This window comes from Emys orbicularis, chromosome 19 (assembly GCF_028017835.1).
Source record: "Emys orbicularis isolate rEmyOrb1 chromosome 19, rEmyOrb1.hap1, whole genome shotgun sequence".
In the NCBI taxonomy this organism is placed as follows: Eukaryota; Metazoa; Chordata; order Testudines; family Emydidae; genus Emys; species Emys orbicularis.
Window position 1 is genome coordinate 9881593 of NC_088701.1, and position 17006 is coordinate 9898598.

General features: G+C 40.7%; 1 pseudogene; it reads left to right on the forward strand.

The window, feature by feature from the left end:
• Positions 1-17006, forward strand: part of LOC135892055 (bromodomain-containing protein 4-like) — a 145716-nt pseudogene that overhangs the window by 97141 nt on the left and 31569 nt on the right.

Consider the following 17006-nt stretch of genomic DNA (forward strand, 5'->3'; position numbering starts at 1 on the left):
CCTCACGATTTTGGTGTTTCTATAATAATGTTTTATAATTATTCCTAAGTAGTAAGAAGGAGCCTGTGGTGGTGAAGAACAGCAAACCCCCTCCTGTCTACGAGTCTGAGGAGGAGGACAAGTGTAAGCCAATGTCCTATGAGGAAAAGAGGCAGCTGAGCCTGGACATTAATAAACTCCCTGGTGAGAAACTGGGCCGAGTTGTCCATATCATCCAGTCAAGAGAACCCTCGCTTAAAAACTCCAATCCTGATGAGATTGAAATTGACTTTGAGACATTAAAGCCATCCACGTTGCGGGAGTTGGAGAGATATGTAACATCATGTTTACAGAAGAAGAGGAAACCTCAAGGTACCTTTCATCCTCAAAGCAGTTTACTTCACATTCCAGCGATGTAGTGCAAATCTTGTGAGAGAGAGACACACACCGCGCACACACACAGACACACACATGTAGAGAGAGATGATGCACATACTGTGTATATAGGTATTTATATCCTCATGCCAGGGAAGAGAAGAACTCATTTCAAAACTACTACTTTTCTATCAAAAGATAGATTAATGGCACAACAGCATGTGTGTTAAATCTTACCACTGGACTTTAACTCAATGGCTTGTGATTTAGGGCTCATTTTATCTTAATATCCCTGTACTTTGATCTCTAATGTAAATATTTTCTTCACTCCAAACACTTGATACTGCCAGCTACATGCTGTTTCAATCTCATGCAAACTTTTCTTGTAAAACCATTTAGTTTTCGTTTATTGTACAACAGTATTTGCTCTGGGCTGCAAACTCACCTTCAGTGTGCCAAAAAAGCCCCAAAGCACCTCTTCTCACTGAAAGAATGCTCTCATGCCAAACTGGGGTGCCATCCTGTGAAACAGTTGGCACATGTATAGGCCTGGATTTTGGATTGTCCCAGGCATGAGACTCACTACACTGGGGCTGCCATCCTGGATTCTTTCCACCAGTTTTTGGAGCTGTTTTTGGACTTTGTTTTAGTTTTTAATATATGGTTAATGCTCAGAAAAGCATTTTAAAGTTGAATAAAGCCTCTTACAGAATCAAAAGTGACTGCGCACGTAGAGGGGAGTTTGCAGAACTCTCCAATATCCCATTCCCATGCTTTTCTTTGTACTGATATATCCGAATAAAACCTTTACGTTTGGAATTCAGCAAGCCATAAGAAGATGGGAAATTGCCCTATGTGCTGCTGGCCTAAGCATCACTTGTAAGCTTATTTTGGTGTTTTGGAAAGAAAAATAGCCTAGAGCTTGAAGTGTAAATGTCAAATGCTGCATATGCATGAAAAGCCTTCTCTAACACAGATTGCAGAAGGATTGGGTCATGTGCAGGATTGAGTATATGCAGTTTTGGACCCATTGTAATTCATTGGGTCAATAGCATTATTTTAAAAAAATACTATGCATTAATTATGGGCCAGTATAATCTAGTCAGTAAATAATGTGTGTGAACATTTCTAGCACACTTTCCTTCTGCAAGAATCTGATACATGCATGTTTATGGGTTATTTAGGCAAAAGTTGTATTTGTTACCTCCTTAGGGAATTGGGAACAGTAGGGCAAACTCTTCATTTCTGCCTAGGACTAGGAAGGAACATGGGAACAGGGCAGTGAGTTTGCTGTGCCCAATTGCAATAGTACTTTACTTAGTTAAGCTATTTATGACCCCAACTATAGAGCATCAGCATACAAGCAGCCCTCCATGCAATAGAATTCCTATTACGGGCGTTGTTGATTACAGGAGGACCATACAGCACAAGACTGGATTCTGGGTTATTTTTGTCATCCTTTGACAATATTGTACTATTATCTTGTTGCAGCAGAGAAAGTGGATGTAATTGCTGGTTCCTCTAAAATGAAGGGGTTCTCCTCCTCAGAGTCTGAGAGCACCAGTGAATCCAGCTCCTCCGACAGTGAAGATTCAGAAACAGGTTAGATGCAGCTTATTTAAAGACTCAGTCCTATACCTGTCTTCTGTATAAATAAATATGTTTTCAGTACTGGCTTGGTCTTTAATTTTTTTGTCTTTGTAATTAAAACAGTACACACAGTGTAGATCCTGCATGTTGCAGTTGCCTGTATTGGACCCGACATATGAAACTTGGAAATGGGGGTATGGCATCTTGCACTTCCCAAGATTACAAGATTTTATTGCTTTTCTTCCTTGCTGTGGGAGAGCCAACCTGTAACATATGCCCAGATACTTTCTATCTGGCCAGTGATGTAATTACATATTTTTAAAAAGACCCCTTCTCTTTTCAGTTTGCTCTTGGGGAGTGTAAGTGTTCTCACCAGGAACACTTCTGCACCAGGGCATTTTGCTGAACAACAGCTGAGGAAATGTGGGTTTATGTATAAAAAATAAAAACAATGGCATGAAACAATTCTCTTCAGGAAAAGTAGGATGAATTTAGTGAGCAGTAATGACTTTGTATAGCTTTTCTATTCTCAGCTGATACGCCCTCAGAATTTGTGATTTAGGCATGTTAAGCTGAGGGTGTTTTTGCACTTCTGAAATAGAGGAAGAACCACACTTTAAGAAACTAAAGTGGCATTCATGTGAAGTGAGAAAAGCTGCATAGCTAAGAATTCGAGTTATTCTTTCTCGAACTGCCAGCTCTGTGTGGGTTCTGAAAGTTAAGCTGGGTTCTTTCTGGCACATAAATCACCAGTAATAAAGTTTCTGCAACTTTAACGTAGTTAACTATGTCTGATGAAGATGTATGAGGTAGAAAAGAGTCCTGCTTCCACTTCTATAGCTGGATTGACTCTGAAGTGCAAACAGGAGTAAAAATAAATAAAAATGCACTTGTAATGTAAGAAATTCTGTGACTGAAGTAATACATTTTCAGGCCTGCCATTGCGTTTGGAGAGGCCTAAGAGCACAGGTGCTGAATGCATACTGCTCTAAAACTTCAAAACAAGCCCCACATGTATGCTAAATACTCGCCTCTGCTTTTCTGCCCCTTCCTCCCCCCCCCCCCCCCCCCCAAAATCAGTAGAGATTAGTATTTATAAGAGTTGCTTTGGATGCTTACTGATGACACTTCCTACAAACACTCCGATTTTAAGCCTGTATTTTCTTTGGGGGGGGGAATCTGCACTAAACTGTAGTTAAATATAACACATTTAAGTTGCATTATAAAGTTAAATTCAGTTTTTTGAAAGGAACTCCTGACGATAGTTCTTTAGAGGAAATTATATTTAATACTGGTCAAAATATAACTTTCAGTGTTCGCGAGTGCTGTCCTCATAGTGTGTGTTAGCGGACGAGAATGTTAGAAGAAAATGGTCTCCTGCTACTAGATAAGTCTTGAGGCAGAGCTGCCACATTTACACTCAAGCCATAGACTGTTGTTGTACAATTGTTGTATTTCAGTGGCTTTATTTGACTAATGCAGACTTAGGCCTGCCAAAGCTTCTGTGAAAAACTTGTTTAGAAATCAAGTTCTCTGGTCTTTTCTTGCATGACTCTTTGCTCATTCAGGGCTGAGACACGGGAATGAAAAAAGTATTGTTCCTCTTTGCCCCAGAAATTTATTCCCAGTGTGATGCAGTTGTCTGCAAAAGCACAATTATGGATATCTTGGCCTGGTTTACGAAGTTTTTGTACTACTATTTGGCTATACTACTATAGTTAAATCAGTGCAAAACCTGTGTGTAGACAAACCCTAAGATGCCACAATATGGTAAAAACAGAACGTACGTTCTCATCTGTCTTTTTCCATGGCAAGTGTGCATGATCCAGACAAAACCATTTCTAAGTTAAATGTTTTTCATAATCTTCCTGAGAATGAGGCAGTGGAACCTGATTCATTTGATTGGGTGGATATGAGTGAAATTGAGCTTCACTTGCTCATTGTCCTGTAATTGACCTCTTGGATTGTGATTGGCTTAGGGAGCAGACCTCTTCTGTTCTTCTGCCATAGAGCACTTTATCCTTAAGAATGAATTGCTTTATAGTTTTTGTATTTTGAGTAAGCTGTCACTAGGCAGAGCTAATTAAAACCTTGGCTCTTTATAAGTTTTATGTGGTGTATGGTATGGAAATCTGTAAGATGACAGTTTGCTCAACTTTGCAACATAACAGTCACATTAGTGCCTCCAGTGTACTCCACTGTGTACCATAACTGCACTTCCTTGGGGGAGTTCTAAACATGACTGAACTTTTTTTCTCTAATGTTCTCTGTTCCATAAAACTATAAGAACTGACTGTAAAACTGCTCTTCCCAAAACATATCCATATCTCCTAGTCTGATTCCATCTTGACAGTCTTGGGATGACAGGGCCAGTGTTTTCAAAACTGGCCTCTTAATTTTGGTTGCCTCTGTTTTTGGGTGTCCATTTTGGACTAGATTATCACAGGTGCTGAGGTGCCCCCACTACCCCACCACCCAGCTCTTTAACTTGAATTGGCGCCCCAATAGGTGCCCAGCATCTCTGAAAATCATGGCCAGGGTGTCCCATGTTGGCTACTGGAAATCAGATGTTTTTGAAAATGTTGGCATTAAGTGATTTAGTGCTATCATTAGAGCCATTGGACAGCACTCTGCCTCTAGGTATAGTGCAATGTGTGTGGTATGTGAGCCTTCTTTCCCTTCAAATTTATTTTGAAATTGCAAATGTTCCTTGGGATGCAATTTTTGGTTTTGTTTTAGCTTGTTGGCTCTTATCTTTCACTTTCTGTTCCAAAATTAATCATATAATATGTTTATAATTCTCTCAGTTTAAACATTGTTTTTAAAAACCAGCAACCCTGCACGCAGATTGTATTCTTTATCAAGCTTTCTGCCACATAATAAAGCTACAGTCACCAGATTTTTTTTTTAGTAGTCTTTGAATATGTACAAATGAATATACTTGTTTTGATAATACTTTGTTACCAAAAAAAAGAAACTAAATTTTTCTGGTCTAGAATATTTACAGTGATGTTTGTTTTGCTAAATCTTTCTCCTGCTTTTCTGATTAAATATAGGGGCCCTTGTTGACCCTGTACTGCAGGATAGTAACTTAATTATTAACATATAGAATACTGTTATCCATTAATTGAAATGTAATTGTTTAAACATTTTAGAATTGTATATTTGACACCTTATGTAACTAATGTATTGTTAGTTCATGATACCCTTTACTGTAACAGCCCTGTCGTTGGCCATCCTTTGAGCTTCTCTCTCTGTAATGTTTAAATGAGCAATATGATTCTGGAGAAGTTGCAAAATATATATCCTGATAGGAGAATCTTGGAAACACCTGCACTGGTGAAGTGGAAAATTAGATTTAAAATCTTACTGATAATCTTTGCACTTCAATTTGTAATAAGATCTGGCTTCTTATGCTCCTCTTTTATAATAACTTGGTTTCTGTTTTTCCTTTTTTTACCCACTGAGCTGCTGTTTGGTGGGTGTACTTGGTGTTTTGTGCAATAGATATATGTAGTTTTAAAACATCTAAAAATCTTAATACTATAATTGTAAGTTATTTTATCTTGGTTTGGTTTATCATAAAGCACTTTGATACATGTAAAAATACACACCAGTTAATTCTATAATATATAAGAAAAAATAGGTACACATTATATAACTAGTAATACTGAAATTACACTTCTGCTCCAATCTCTTGCAGTTCACTCTCCGTAGTCACTAAAGACAGGTTTTAATGCACTAGTACAGTGCTCTCTTACAGCTGCCTGACTCATCTCTGTAGTCCAGATTTCTGAAAAGCTACTTACATTCTGGGTTGATTTTGCTCCACTCACTTTAATCCACCTGTTGTTGCTAATCCTTAATCTAGAATTTAAAACCGAATTTATAAAGCATTCTTGTTAATAATCATGAGTACTATACTTACATTGAAAATCAGCCCTGGAAGATTTAATACCTTGAAGATTGATATTAGTAGAGAAAACAAATTACTGGAGGATATTTTGCAGGAGATTGGACCAGGTGAACAGAATGGTCCCTTAGTTTTATAATCTATGAAAACAGAGGTACAGGATTAAAGGATTAGTGCAGTTTAATTTTAGTTGTGTTTTGATAGTATCTTTATGAATTGTAATGAGATTGAAATTCATCCTGGAAACACCTACTTGTGATATAGACTAAACACGACCATCAAGTTAGCTGGTAACTTTCTTACCTCCTGACTTTCTATGCAAGTACCGTGAAATTTCGAATAGATTTCATTGCCTCTTTCAGTTATGGTTTTTGTATCTTCAGCCTTAGGTGAGGTTGCATGTAAGTAACCTTTTTTCTACAGAATACAAAAAGTTTTGTAAGCATATCTGTTCTTTTGATCTTAATCATTCAGTCATGAATGATCAGGCTATAATATACAGTGGTGCATCTTTATGGCAGAGAGTGTCTAGAGCTCACAGAACACACAAATATACGTTAAGAAGTCAGAAATTATCTTTAGAGGTGCAGTGCTGGGTCCTTCTGGCTTGAATATCCTCTTACCTCTTTAGTGAAGCAAAAGAGCTCAGTTTTATTCATACTGGGGGGAGGAAGGGAATGTGGGAGGCAATACTTGTGGTGAACTCGGTCTCCATGTTTCATAGCTATTGTTTCATGTTTCATAGTTTTAATGAATGAAGTAATATTGTGATGTTATACCTCATCTAAAGATCTCGAGTATTATTTTGTGTTCATGCCTTAGCTAGCAAGCCTGAGATGACTCCTGAAAAGCCTCAAAGACCATTGATATGTAGAAACCATTCTACTAAAATTATTTCCATGGTAACAAACACCAAAGTTAAGGTTTCAACTTGACTTGTGTCAGCTTTCTCGCAAATTTTGCTTTTGTTCTGAAACTTCCTGTGCTGTAGCTCAGCTCAGAGGTAAACTTTTGGGTTGAACATTTTGAGTCAACTCCAATTCAGCTGTGAGTTGTGCAAAAGAAAGATACTTTGCCTGTGTTTGTAATATGTATTTTTATGCATGGATTAAATGGCTGACCTTTCAAACTTCAGACCCTGCTAACTTGTAATCTGTTTCTTAATAGAGTTTCCTGTTTCCTTATGAATCTGAGGGGGGAAAACACTTCCCTCCTCAACAGTACTTCACCCATTTGAATTTAATTGGCTTCTGTTTTGTCTTTATCAGGCATCAGGTAGCTTTTTAGTCATGTTTGACAGCCCTGCCCTTCTCAACAATCAAACTCCTTAACAACGTCGATATACTGTGGTGACTGAGAAACTTAAGAGAATGGGGGCATCTAGATTTGGTGTGGGGGGGGTCCTCTATGCAGAAACTTCCTCTCATCCTCTTTTTCTCACATGGGCTGGGAGTCTCTACCAATTCAGATTTAGTGGGCTTAATGCCCAAAGTTCCTGATCATCTGGCACCTAGGAAATGTAGATGAACTAGGATATTCTACCCTAGTGTCCTGCATTCAGGATGTAGTTTGAATGGTGCATCTGAGGAGGCATTCCTATCCACACATAGTGATTTGTGAACAGAATGCCAGGTGTCAGATTGGCAGAGCTTGTACACAGCAGCTGACCTGCCTACTAATTCAGTAGGCCACCATTCCCCTCATACAGTTGTACCTTCAATACCTCATATGGCTCTATATGAATAAACTTACTTTGCTAAACTCCTAGAGGTGATTTGGCCCTTGGGTTCTGAAATAGGAAACTTGATTCCCTGTAGTCTTAACTTAGGCCTTGGCTACACGTGCAGCTGTAGAGCGCTGTGAGGTAAACCTGTCTTCGTACAGCTGAGTAGGGAAAAGCGCTGCAGTCTGTCCACACTGACAGCTGCCAGCTCAGTGGTGTGGCCACACTTGCAACATTTGCAGCTGTGTTGGGAGCGGTGCATTATGGGCAGCTATCCCAGCATTCATGTGGCTGCAACGTGCTTTTCAAAAGGGGGGGTGGGGTGGATTGTGACAGGGAGTGTTGGGGGAGAGAGAGTGCTTTTTGGAACGTGTCAGCTCTCTATTTTGCAAGTTCCGAACTCCCGGCCCCCTGCTCATTCATTTACTCACTGAAAGCAAGCTGCAAACTATTTGCTTTTCTCTGTGGTACGAGCTTTGAAACCGGCACTTCCGCATTCCTGAAGCCTGTCACAACAATGGAGAGGACTGACCACTTGACAAGGTGATTAGTACAGCCCTGCAAGCGTTTACACTCACACCCGTGAGTCGTAGCCACCTCCGCTGCAGCTGTTATTCCTCTCGGAGATGTGGAGTACCTGCAGCGGTGTACCCAGGGAGATACAGCGCTGTAAGTGCCCTGCCAGTGTGGACGGGGAGTGAGTTACAGCGCTGGGGGGAGGCTTTACAGCGCTGTAACTTGCAAGTGTAGCCAAGGCCTTACTGTGCAGATAATGTTTCGAAGTGCTCACTACCTCCTATCTGTTGTAGCTCCTCCCTGGGAAACACCAAATGGGGGAAGAAAAAATAAGAGATTAATTTTCTCTCAGTAGAATCTAGAATTAACTTTGTATTAATCACCAAGGACACTCCTAATAGCATCAGTAGGACCCTACCAAATTCAGGGTCCATTTTGGTCAATTTCACGATCATAGGATTTTTAAAATAATAAATTTCATTATTTCAGGTATTTAAATCTGAAATTTTATGATGTTGTAATTGTAGAGGTCCTGACCCAAAAAGGGGTGGGGGGTTGCAAGGTTATTGTAGGGGGGATTGTGGTACTGATGCCCTTACTTCTGCGCTGCTGCTGGCGGTGGCGCTGCCTTCAGAGCTGGGTAGCTGGAGAGCAGCGGCTTCTGGCTGGGAGTCCAGTTCTGAAGGCAGAGCCACCGCCAGCAACAGCACAGAGGTAAGGATAGCATGGTATGGTATTGCCACCCTTCTTTGTGCTGCTGCTGGCAGGGCACTGCCTTCAAAGCTGGGCGTCCGGCCAACAGCCACTGCTCTCCAGCCACTCAGCTCTGAAGGCAGCGCAGAAGTAAGGGTGGCAGTACTATGAGTCCCCTAAAATAATCTTGTGACACCCCCCCCTCCCCCGCAGCTCCCTTTTGGGTCAGGACCCCCAATTTGAGAAAAGCTCGTCTCCCCTGTGAAATCTGTATACTATAGGGTAAAAGCACACAAAAGATCAGATTTCACAGGGGGAGACCAGATTTCACGGTCCATGACAATTTTTTTCGTAGCCATAAATTTGGTAGGGCCCTAAGCATCAGTAAAGGGGCTTTGCAGAAGAGCACTGCTATATCTATGGTCCTGCAAACCACTTGAGTAGTTACTCGGAGAACTATGCAGTTGGGGAGTTGACTATTGAAATTCAACTGTCAAGGCTCTATGACTGATCAAATTTGCACCCTTACTGTTCTGATAACTGTATAAAATTTGGCTTAATATTCTATTTTAATGTGGTGAGTTTTAATAGAAACTCTTTTGTTGGGAGTTTGGGTATGGGATATTCTTCTCTTTATTCTTTTCACTGGGGATGTTCATTTTTTAAAACATAGTTTCCATATTTTCTAATGAGACGTCAGGAAAAGTGCTTTGCTTTGGTTTTGAGCCCACTGAAGAATTACCATCTTGATACACCACTCCTTGTCAGTTTACAACATGCTGATTCTGGTTGCATCTGAATTGAGGAAGGAGAACTAATTAATATTTGTAAAGCACCATACAGAGCTTCAAAGTCCACTAGGCACCTGCACTTGAGTGTAATCCTATTTTAAGAAACTATTCACTTGCATGACTGATTGCAGGATCCAGGCCTTCGTGTGTTTATGTACTGTGATACATAGAAAAGCTAAGTACTATTTTTAATCACTGTTCTTTTGCCCTGTTAAGATTAGGGTTGTTGGGTTTTTTCTTCAAAACCCTAGTGTTTTTTAATGTAATAATTTGACAAATATCGCATCAGCATTTTTCTACTAAGGTGATAGTTCCATTAGAAATTCAATAAACTGATATGCCAGCACATTAGAATATAGGTATCCCTTTTTCTGTAGCTAGATATACATCTTATCCAAGACCAATTTGAACCTTGGGCTTTAGTGCTCTTGCTACTGCTAACAACTTTCTTTAGCCACATTTTTTAGGAAACCCTTCTGCCTTACATGACTGTGTCAGTGGCATAGAAGCCACAATGAGTTGATCTGCTCTCCCTGCACAACAGGGGAAGGGAAGCAATTAGATTTAATTGTCTTCCAGCAAAATGCCAAGAAAGCACCACAACACAGTCTGGAAACCATGAGTCACTTATACACAGTATTCACATTTTGAGCTCATCTCTAATACCAGGGTAGTATGGAGGTTCTCTGTGCTATCAAGGGAAGTTTATTTTATAACCAAAACTATTTTGTAAAGTTTTTACTTGCAGTCTCTTAGCATTGTTAAAATGTTTTCTCCAAACCACATGATTGTTCCTGTTGTATTTTATTTTTCTATAAACTGCTGGGAACTGGGATTGATTTTGACTGGAATGTATAACTGCATGTTACTAGCAAAACTGTAATCCTAGAAAGTAAGAATGCATTTGACAATGAATGGACTGTCCTTGCCATTTTGATTCAGATTCCTTTTAAGGCACTTCAATTAGCATTTATCATCTACAAATAATTACTTTATACAAATCTGTTTATTTTTATATTTTTATCTGCATGCTTTTTGATTTAACAGTAATGTAACCACAATCTTTTTTAAAACAAGCTGTATAGTTTTTTTATATTTTTGTTTTTAAATAAAAATAAATAAAGTGTTTGGTTTGCTACAGAAAATGTACCTTTTGTATAATGGAATTGCAGTTTTAAGAAGTCATTTCAAAATGGAAAGAATATTTTTACCAAGTGTATAATTGTATACTGTTATATTGAGTATTTCACCTTCCTCAGTGAAAGTGTGGGGAAGTAACTAATTAATAATTGGAAAAACTTGTGAGAGTGGGGAAGATACCCTAGAACCTTCCAGAGAGGAAAGCTATTTGATAGAATAAGTTAATTGTAAGCAGAGGCTTCACGTACTGGAAACTGGGCTCTGATCTTAGTGTTTCTACTCTGAAAAGTGACTTTGTGAGAATGGCATCGTGGAATCCCATATTTATTGTGTCTTGAGGATTTCTGTGTCAGATGTGCTGTGTGCACAAGTAGAAATTTTTTTCTAACTACCAGCCTTGAAATCTCAACCTGGGCTCTAAGAGCCAAAGCTTAGTTGAAATGCAGTATGAAGAGAACCATCATAATGGTTCTGTGAACCAGATTTAGTTCATGCGGAGCCCTTGGTGCCTTTCATGGACTTCCATAGGTGTAACACTGATTTGGAACTTAATAAGCAATTTTGTAGATACACGAGATGGAATAGAATCAGCAGCTCAGTCAGTCTTGGCTGTGTTGGCTCTGCAGGGTTAATCAGAATAAAAAGCAGCAAAATTTTATCTCTAAAATAGCTGATGTGACTATTCAGAGTAAAACTGAAAAGTGATTTTCTGGGCCACGTTTTATAACATTGTCTTTTGTTTGCCTGTTCTTGCATTTCTGGAGACCTCCTGGTTAGTTAAATGGCCAGAAGGTTAGTGTACTGTGGCTGGCTGGAGTGGAGTGGAGTGGAGCTGTGTCCATAGCTTCTTTAGTCCCACGGAATCACACCCGTGAGTCTAATATTAAACAGAACTGCTGATCCAAACAAACCAGGAGATGCACAACCGTTTGCTCAGAGCAATATAAAGTGAATGGGGCTTCTTGTCAATCCAGACCAAACCATTTTCTCTTACCTGTGTGCAGAGCATGGTCCAGTATCTTGGCTAAACATGTGATAGTTTGTCAATAATTCAGTTTAAACTAAAGACAATATCATTACAAGAAATATGCACACCAGTAAGCAAACGTGCCGCTTCTGAGGAGCTTGGTTAGAAGCTAGCCATCACACCTCTGAGGAATATAGGAGTGAGAGCAAACACCTGTACAAAGAAGCAACTAGGTCAGAGTGACACCACTTGGTACCTTTTTAACTGCTTTTCAGGGTTGATACTTGCACACAGCCTTATAACATGTCTGATAGTCCCTCTTTTTCACACCTTTACTATTGCAAAACACATACATGTTGATCAGCTGCATGGAAACCATGAAGCTAGGGGGTCTCTGACATAAAGTACAAATGAGAAATGTTATATATTAAACATGGCATTTTTGGCTGACTCCTGAAACTGGGGACTGTCTATGTATAATCTCCCATTTCCAGTCCCATTCACATAGGAGTGACACTGGCTTAATTGCCTTTTCGCTGATAATGTTTACTAGTGCAACTTCCTTGTGTACTTATGCAGCGAATCTGCAACTTGTCGAGAGGAATTCTCTCAAATCCCATTGATTTGCAAAGATCAAATATTTCATAGTTTTCCTTGTCTCTTCCCCTCAAGTGGTGGTGTCCTTTTACAAAACTCCTCCTTTCCTGGAACCCCCCACATTTGTTTGTATCCCATCCTTTGATTTCTTCCCATTGGTATTTTTTCTTCTGAATAAATGGAACATGACAGAAATATTGGTTCCTTCAGTAACTTTTTTTTCTCAGCCACACAGCTTATTCAGTTTCCTCCTAGTTTGGTATGCATGGTAGGAAGTTTCTTGTGATGCAGACAAGGTAAAAGTGGATCAGCAAGTAGAATGTTTATAGCAAAGTGAATCAGGTTCTGTTTGCTATATATATTACACTTGCATCAGATAAGAATGTGGCAGTTACAGGCTCCAAAGCACATTTGCAAACCCCTCACATAGTGTATGGCTCACAGTAAAGCAGACCAGTCTCTTAGATACTTAACTGTTACAGAGACTGACATCTGTCATTTTGACGACTTTTCTGTAAATTTGATTTTAGTTTACTGATTAGTATGGGGCTTCTATTTTCTGCCCTCAGTCAGAGAGTAGGAACTCAGAAAAGACCTCAGGGAATAGTTGTAAAACATGATTTTCCTGAAGACCTACATGTTGCTGTGTTTCTTTCTTGCCTTTCAGTGGCTCGGTGGTGACTCTTCAGTTGATTGGTGTGGTGTTCCTGTGATTAATTCTCTCTCAGCCTCTCTCTCGGTTACCTGGGTTTTTGACTCAGATGGGGAAAGTCTATGTGGGGCAAGTCACTTAATAGCAGAAAACATCAACCACTCTCTCTTTCTCCTTTGTGCAAAGGAGGCTGGTTACGATGGCTTTGTATATTTAAGTCAAAATCTACTCTTTTAAACAAGTTTGCAAGCAGATTAACCATAATCATTTTTCAATTTTAGTCCAGTGGAAAATGCACTGGACTGGGATCCAGTTTTCAGCTCTACCATGTAGAGTTTCAAGAGAGACGTTAAACCTCCCATGTTTTAGATTCCCCATCTGTAAAATGGGAATGATGATACTTGGCCCCATTTGTAAAACGGTTGGAGAGCCTCGGAAGAAAAGTGCAAAGGATTGTTTATTTTTTGTTCCATCCACTTCTGTATGTATGTTTAGCACATGAGCTTTAATGCATGTAATTTACTGAGGTTTTATTGGCTCTTTGAAATGTCTTCTGCTGGGTCAAGGCCTAGTTAAGTAATTATTCGTACCAAGTTAGACTGGCAAAGTGTCAGATTTGTACAGTAGTCCTCAAATGACTAGTGGCCCCAACCAATGGTGTTGATGCTTCATCTCCCAATACTGTAATGAGGATCTCTGCTACCCACCTTCCATTTACTCTTGGACATGTTCTGACCTGCAGCTGAGCTTGGGCTGTTCCTAGTGGTCACGAAAACAGCCTGAACCATGGAAAATGTGAACAGTTGAATGCGAGTCTGTCAACACACTTGAGGTCTTGCTCTGGTAAAATGAGATCGCTTCCTGAAAAGCTTAGGGAATCCCTGTAATGATAGACCCTGGTGGCTGCAGGGACCTCCAGGAATTCTTTAATTGTGCTGTATTTACCTTATACCACAGGGAAACTCATAATGAGAGACACATATGAAGGAAGCATGATATACATAGGAAGGGGGTCTGAATACTTACTAGATCATCTTAAATTTTGCTACAAAATGGTTTGACTTTGTATTGGCCTTGCAAAATTATGAAAATTTCATAGATTCCAAGGCCGGAAGGTACAAAAGTGATTATCTAGTCTGGCTTCAATTTACCAGCCTAAGTACAAATTCTACCATATTTGCCTGTCCCCTCCCATGAGGATTCACGGTGGTGAAAATAGGAATACTTGACTTACCGATTTAAAAAAAAAAAAAAAAACACCTGGGGCATGAATGGGCCACTAGAATTTTGCCAAGGCTGTTTTAAACCCATGTTCAGGGGTAGTGCTTGAGTCTTAACCCCACACCACTGGGCGTGCCAAATAATGATGAAGTAGAACATGTTCAAGCAAGGGAATTGATTCAGGTGTTTGGCTGGAATTCTCCAGGGGAGGAAATTTAAGCCAGATGGTCAATATTGTGCCTTTCATTTTTGTTGATTTAATAAACTCTGAAGTAAGCTGCAAAGGAAGTCTTGGGAAGCTCTAATATATAACACATTTTCACCAATGGAGAGAGGCTGACTGGTAGTGAAAGCTGCTGAAAGTCCCAGACAGTTTTGTTTTAGGGTGGAGAAGAAAGTTTCTTCTGTTTGACTCCCAGTATGACCTCTGATAGAAAGCGGTGAGTTTAAGCCCTCTTCTTGTTTAAACAGCAAGAGGCCCTTGGATGCAAACTCTTAACAATTCTCCAGTGTGAGAGGAAGGATGGCTTTCTGTGTTGCATCTGTTCTATCATGGCTGCTGTCTATTTATTTTCTCTTCTCCATCACTGACATTGTAATGTTCAAATAAGTGCTCTTGAGCTAACTAATGAGCTGTGAAAACACTTGCTTCACAGCCAGCTCTCTGCAGCCCTGTCAGGTTGTATCTCCAATAGGCTATTTGAAAGATTTTTCTATCATTCCAGCTCCACCAATGGTAGCAATGGAAGTATTTTCAGTAGACCACTGGCATTTTTACCACCGTTATCTAACACTGGTCAGCATGGGTATAGAAGACACCATGACACAAATTCTGGCAGCTCCCTGAGTCCTATCCACACCAACTCCCACTTTGGTTACCACCGGTGGCACTGCACTGGTGAGAGATTTCCAAGAAACTCTAATATAGGCAAGGGCTAACCAATTCTTATAATCTGTCACTTTGGTGTCCCAAAGGCCTGTGGCCGAAGAATTAGTGTTGGTCAAAGTCTTGAAGAAATTTCTTTGTAAATCATTGTAGTTGATGTTTTGAAAGTTCTGATCCTTCCTGGTTTTGTGAAGGAACAAAGATGTAGCCAAGGAAACTGAATTTCTTTCCTCAGGAATCTGTAGTAAGTTGCAAAGGTAAAATCAGGGAAAAGCTGCCTGTTTTTGTGTCTGAAAATGTGTTCTTCGTGAGTGCTTCAGAGAGAGCAGTTTGCAGTGAGCACCAAAACTTCGCTACTCTTCCTGTGATTTAAGTGTTGTACTTGTAACTGAGATCAGTAATATTAGTTGCTCCCATATTTGTGTCAGTGATTCCTGGAAGAGCAGCACGTGGATGCTAACCCTTTTATTATCCCTTCTTCCTTTCTCCACAGAAATGGCACCAAAATTGAAGAAGAAAGGGCACTCTGGGAGAGAGCAAAAAAAGGTGAGTTTTGGAGAAGCCTCCCTCCTGGAGCCATGAGAGAATTCCTATGAATTAGCGTCCTCAGTATACATTGACCGCCGAATCATCAGAGAGGTTGGGCTGGGCCGGGCACACAGGCTGTTAAAACAATACTCTTATTTAGATCTCCCTTTTAGATCAGGAGCTTATAGTCAACCACAGGCTCAGTCCCTCCATTATTGATGTCTGGAATTGTTCTGAGCTGCCTCCCTGCATACCAGATGACACAAGGCTGGAAACTTAAATGAGGTGGTGTTCTGCTGATCTCATGAGTTTTTGTCTTCCCTAGCATCACCACCACCACCATCAGCAGGTGCAGCAGCAGCAGCAGATGCAACCACTGCCTCCACAGCCTGTCCCTCAACAAGCACCGCCTCCGATGAAGTCTTCTCCCCCTCCTTTCGTACCTGCACAGGTCCCCATCATGGAGCATCCGCTCCCAGGGAACATGTTTGACACTATCACACATTTCACCCAGCCCATCATGCATCTTCCTCAGCCAGAGATGCCACCCCATCTCCCCCAGCAACCTGAGCATAGCACTCCTCCTCACTTGAACCAACACGCAGTAGTCTCTCCTCCAGGTAAGCACTTAATGGGCAATGCTGTGTGTCTAAAGCTGTAGCCCTTTCTTCTTCTTGGAGTAGATGCAGCCATGTATTCCATGTAGGTGTGTGTCTCCCCAGCACACCAGAACAGGAGAAATTTGCCCAGCAGTACCTGTAGAGGGGTGGCACTCGCACCTTTTGGTTATAGTCCTGGCTACATGAGGCAGTGCTGTCCTGACCCTTCCTCAGTTCCTTCTTACCGCCCATGACTGGAGTCGGAGCTTTGTGTGGTCTCAACCTCTCAACTAATTTAGTTTTTTCTCTTGTATATAGTTAGTAGTACTCTTAATGTTAGAGTAGTTTGTGTTACCAGTCTGTTTCCTCAGTGATGCCCTCCTGGGGTTTAAACATTGTCTTTCATGTGGGGAAGCGATCCCCGGTAGCAAGGCCCATGTCAAGAAGCATTGCGCAATCTGCCGATCAGTTTTTAAGAAACTGACTCAAGTGGCTCGGGACCTTCGCCTAAAGAAGCGCCTGCTCGAACAGGCCATGCGGCCTGCTTTGGTCCCAAGGCCCTCAGAGGGTCAGAGGTTGCCCTTGGGCTCCAACAGCACTGCCACTTCACATTCTGGAGCAGGTACTTCAATAGGGGCTCTTCCCTGTTGACTGTGCCGAGGAGACGGTCTCATAAGACCAATCATAGAATATCAGGGTTGGAAGGGACCTCAGGAGGTCATCTAGTCCAACCCCCTGCTCAAAGCAGGACCTAATGCCCAACTAAATCATCCCAGCCAAGGCTTTGTCAAGCCTGACCTTAAAATCCTCTAAGGAAGGAGATTCCACCACCTCCT